Raw genomic sequence first — 6,000 nt, 5'->3', positions numbered from 1 at the left:
ACATGGAAGATATTATAAAGACCGAAATCAAACTTCTAGAGATGAAAAATACAATGACTGAAATGAAAAATGTACTGCATACAATTAATAGCAATTTAGACATTGCAGAAAAAAGTTTAGTGAATTTGAACATGTAGCAATATGAAACAGAGAGAAAAAAAAGATTGAAAAAAATGAACAGAGCATCAGTGAAAATGGGACCAGTTCTAATGGGCTATATACATGTAATTGGAATCTCCAAGGTGGAGGGCACAGAGAAATAATTGAAAAGATAATGGGGAGAAAATTATCCAAATTTGTTCCAACTGTAAATCCACAGAGTGAAGACAGTATCACTGAGAAAAATTAAAGAATACCTAAGTAAGATATACTGAGTTCATGAATCAAAAGACAATATTATTAAGTTGTCAGTTTTCCCCCGAAATGATCTGTAAACACAATCCCAATAAATACCCTAGCAAGCTTTTTTTTTCTGTTTTGGCAAAATTGATAAGCTGATTCTAAAATTCACATGGAAATACAAAGTACCTAGAATAGCTAAAACAACTTTGGAAAAGAACAAAGTTAGAGAACTTACATCACCTGACTTCAAGACATATAAACCCACTGTAATAAAGACAGTGTAGTATTGGCATCAAGATGAATAAATGGATTAAGGAACAGAATGGAGAGTCCAGAAATAGACCCACACATATATGGTCAATTGATCTTTGACAGAGGTGCACAGGCAATTCAAAGAAGAAAGGATAGTCTTTTCAATAATTGATGCTGAAGCAATTGGATATCAAAATGCAAAAACAACAACAACAAATTCAATCCATACCTTGCAGCACAATAGATTATAGTTGTAAAAGTAAAACCTGCTAAAAAGAAAACTTCTGGGAGAAAGCATAGGAGAAAATCTGTGTGACTGAGTTATGCAAATATATCTTAGATGTGATGCCCAAAGCATGATCCATGAAAGAAAACAATGATAAATTGGACTTTTATCAAAATTAAGAATCTCCACTCTTTGAAAGACACCACTGAGAGAATGAAAAGACATGCCACAAACTGGAGGAGAAAATATTCACAAATCACATATTTGATAAAAGACTTGTATCAAGAGTAAATAAAGCACTATCAAACTTAATAAGAAGAAAACAAACAACCTAATCAAAACATGGGCAAAGGATTTGTATAGACACTTAACCAAAAAAGACATAAACATGGCAAATAAATCATATCAAAAGATGTGCACAAAATCATTAGTTGTTAAGGAAATGCAAATTAAAATCACAATGAGATCCCACTGTACACCTCTCAGAATGCCTAAAATTGAAAAGATTGATTATGTCAAGGGTTAGAAGACTGAGCAACTAAAGCTCTCATACACTGCTGTGAAAATGTAAAATCAAAGGCATTTTGGCAGTTTCTTATAAAGTTAAACATACATATAATATATGACCCAGACATTCCACTCCTAAATATCTACCCAAGATAAATGAAAGCATATGTTCACTCAAAGAGTTGTGCACAAATGTTCTTGGTCCCTTTATTTTAAATAACACCAAACTAGTAACAACTCAGATGCCCATCAACAGCTTAACAGATAAAGAAAGTGTAGCATAGCCATACAATGGGTTACTACTCAGCACTAAAGAGGAATGAACTAGTGATACATGTAATGACATGGATGAATCTCAAAATAATTATTCTGAGTGAAAGAAGCCAGAGAAAAATGAAAATATACCATGTCATTCCATTTATATAAAATGCTAGAAATATAAACAAATTGATAATGACAGAAGGTGGATCCGTGGTTAGTGGGGGCTGGGAGGGATTAATTTTGGTGATGGTTGCATGGTTTGTACATATACAGTTTATCAAAGTGTGCACTTTAAATATGTAACACTTTATTGCATGTGAATTATACCTCAACAAAGTTGCTTTAAAAATAAAACAAAACAAGATAACCAACCCAATAGGAAAAACAGCCAAAGATGCTAAATTTAGGCAAAGCTAATCTATGGAAGTCAGAAGAACATATGTGGGCATGGGGTGAATGTGGGTGGTTGGGCGGTAATGTTGATTTCTTGGTCTGGGTGCTGGTTATAAGGGTGTGTTTACTTTTGGAAATTCATCCAGCTGAACACGTGATTTGTGCACACGTCTGTCTTTATGTTATACTTCAATTTTTAAAACAGCTTATTTATTAGAAAAAGCAATTATATATACATCTGTGATCATGGTGCAGAATTTCTGTGACATGTTGTAGCTCTGTTTCAAGGGAAAGTCTCAGCCACTCTTATTCTAGGAGATGAATCCTCTTACTGTGCTTTTCCAGGTGGTAGAAAATTTTCCTCAGAAGTTTCTCAGAAAGCTGTTTATTATTTTTATAAGTGAGAAATGTGCCTATTTTAGCTTCAAAGAAATCAGCAGCTTCTTCCAGACAGGAAATTGCTGGGGAAATGAAATTAGATTGTTCAGAATGTTAATGCAGTTAGATTCCAGTGGGGTGGAGCCTCGGCACGCTAGCCAATTTGGCTGTTCAGCTGATGTGCTTCTTCTCTGCAAACTGCCTCCCTTCCCAAGCCCACCAGGGTGGATTCTTTGGTCATGGTTGCACTCTGATGCTCTTGCCTCCGGTGACAGCTGATGGTACCACTTGACATAATGGAAAACAAGTGATCAGCTGTGCCAAGCCAATCAGATTCACTCTTGAAGAATTTGGATTCGAGACAGAGACTTTAATGAATTAGTGATGGGCCCTAGAGCTGGGAGGTCTTGTAGCGGTCCAGTAAAGGGAAATGAGATGTCTGCTGAGGGAAAGTGAGATTAAATCTCATGAAGTACCAGAAAGGCAGAGACAATCCTGGTTTCAGCTTCTCAAGGGGCCACCCTGGAGTTCTTGTCCTTGCGATCCGTGAGATTCCATGCATTAAATTAAAACCTTCCTTTTTATTTAATGTAACCTGAGTGGTTTCTCTTCCTTGCATCAAAGTGATTCCTGTCTAAGATACTTGGCAAGTCATCTCAGTAAGTAAAACCTGGGTTCTAGTGGCAGAAGGGAAGAGTCCTACCATGTAGAGTCTTAGATTTGTAGTGAAACTTCAGAGTTGTCCACGCTTCTCCCCCATATCAGGAATTCCTTCTAGAAGAGAGCCACTCTGTCTCTGCTTGACCACTTCACCTTGTTTCCCTCCTTCCCTCCTTCCTTCCCTCCCTTCCTCCAACAAATATCTAATGAGTGTCCACTATTAGGCAGGCACTGTTCTGGGTGCTTACGATTAAGCAAATCATTGCAGAAAATAGAAGAACATTATGCTGTACACCAGAAATTGATAAAGCATTGTAAACTGACTATACTTCAATAAAAAAAAATAGAAGAGACAAAATCCTCTGTTTTCATGGAGCTTATATTCAAGTGAGGAGAAACATTTTAGAAGGCAATAGTCCTATGAGAAAAAGAAAGTGAGTAGGTCTATTGTGTTTGTATGTGTGCGTGTGTGTGTGTGTATGTATATATACATACACACACACCACATCTTCAGTATCTTACAATAACCTATAATGGAAGAGAACCTGAAAAAGAATATATACATCTGAATCACTATGCTGTACACCTGAAACTAACACAAAATTGTAAATCAACCATACTTCAATTAAAAATAGATTAATTAATTTTTTTTAAAAGAAAGTGAGTAGGGTAAGGGCCATGGAGAGTAACAGTAGGTGATGGGATATGCAATTTAAAACAGAGTGGGTGGACCTGGAGATCTTCATACTGACTGAAGTAAGCCAGAAAAATACCATATGATATCACCTGTATGTGGAATCTAAAAAAAAAAGGAAAAAAAACACACAAATAAACTTACTTACAAAACAGAGACAGACTCACAGACACAGAAAACAAACTTATGGTTACTGGGGGAAAGAGGATGGGGAGGGATAAATTGGGAGTACGGGATTTAAAAACACTAACTACTGTATATAAAATAGATAAAGAACATGGCCCTACATTATAGCCATTATAGCACTGGGAACCATATTCAATACCTTGTAATGGCCTACAATGAAAAAGAATATGTAAAGGAATATAAGTGTATCAACTGAGTCACTGTGCTGTACACCAGAAATTAACACAACATTCTACATTGACTATACTTCAATAAAAAATTTTAATTTAATTTAAAAGAAATAAAAAACAGAGTGGGCCTCACTGAGAACATACAGTTTGCAGAGACTTAAGGGGGTGATGAAATTTAAGGAATGGAGGAATCAGAATGAGCTGGAGGAGCAGTTGTAGGAGATGAGGTGGGGGCACCACAGGGGCCAGGTCATATGGAGCCTTACAGGCAAATGCTGGGATTTGGGCTCTTGCTTTGAGTGGCCTGGGGAGCCATTGCTGGTTTCTGAGCAGAGAGACATACTCTGACTTATGTTTTAACGCAACGGGCTTCTGTTTCGAGAAGAGATATAGGAAGGCAAGATAGATTCAAGGACATTGTGATTACTCTTAAGGCAGCCAGTGCCATTTAGTCAAAATCTGTGTTCTTATCAAATTTTATCCACTATTCTAAACTCTGAAGCATTTTACATTTTAATTACTTTCCTTTTTAAAAAATTATTTATCTGATTATAAAACTGACTATATATGTTCCTGGTAGGATAATTGGGAAATACACACAAAAGAATCACCCATTACACTACCTCCAAAGGGAACCACATTTTCATTTTTATATAGTATTCAAATCTTTTTACTGTGCATATGTTTACATATTTTAATCCTTTTTCCCAACAATTCTTCAGCTATTTGGAGGAAGATAGTCATATTTTCTCCCTTAAGTATTTCATCTCTAGGCCAGGGTAACTTATTTTGTAATTCATGGATATATTCCAAGATTCTAGGAATCTCTTGAAAGCATAAAAAAAAATCATGTGTGTTTCTGTATAGAGGAAAATATGTTTCTCCAAGTTTTCAAAGGGGCTTAATCATAAGAAATTCAAAGGAAATTAAGAAAGTGATACAAAACTTTTAGGGTATTAGCCTGCCACAGAATGATCTCATTTATGATCCCATCCCATTCCATAGGGGTGGGTTTCTAGCAGCCATGTTTGTCTAATGTCCTTCATCCATTTGGCTGCACTTGATAGGGGTGGGGTAGACACTTGACCCATGCCAAGCCAAGTTTTGTTGGGAACTTGGAGCTGAGATCAAGAGAAAGCCAGTTTCTGGCAAGTGGATGAGGGATTGGAGAAAGCTGTCTTGTACAGACAAAGAAGACGCCCCAGAGGGGAGGAGCAGAGAGCTGATACTGCCAGCCTTCCCAGTGACATTCCATTTCCTGGCTCTAGCCCTTCCTAAAGCTCAGCTGTATTCCTAGCCTTAGATTCTATGAGGCACTCCTGTTTCCAGGGGTGATATTCAAAATATTTAAAGCCAGTACTCTATGGGAACCAATGAATCAGAGCAGATGCGAGAGATAAACAACTCGTTCAGCCATACCTATGCATCTCATCGGAATGGCAGCCTTGTCTATATCATTACAGTTCCTGACCCCTCTTGCCTAAGCTAGCCGAGCTTTCTGTTGAACCAAAGGAGTTTTAATTGATATAGAGCCACTCAGGATAAACAGTTGGCCCAACAATTCCCTGTGCAGTGGAAAGCCCCGATCTCGCCATCCTGGTCTGCTTCCCCAGAAACTGTCTGTGGTTGTTAATAACCCCCTTGTAGAATGGAGGTCACAACGGAGTAGTCAGCTGTTGCCTGACCAGTTGAAGGTGAGTCTGTGGAGATTATTGCCTTGTGTGATTTGGACACAATCCTATTAATGCAGCCCACAAGAGGATTAGCTTTTAGAGCAGCTAAGTCACATCACACTGAGCTTGTGATCAACAAAATCACCCCAGTCTTTTCACCTAAAATAGTCCAGCCATTTTTTCCACCATCTATATTTATGAGATGGTATTTGGAACTCAAATGCATGGCTGTTAAAATCTCATTTTGTTCCTCTTGAA

This window comes from Camelus ferus, chromosome 2 (genome assembly GCF_009834535.1).
Source record: "Camelus ferus isolate YT-003-E chromosome 2, BCGSAC_Cfer_1.0, whole genome shotgun sequence".
In the NCBI taxonomy this organism is placed as follows: Eukaryota; Metazoa; Chordata; class Mammalia; order Artiodactyla; family Camelidae; genus Camelus; species Camelus ferus.
This window is presented reverse-complemented; position numbering follows the sequence as displayed.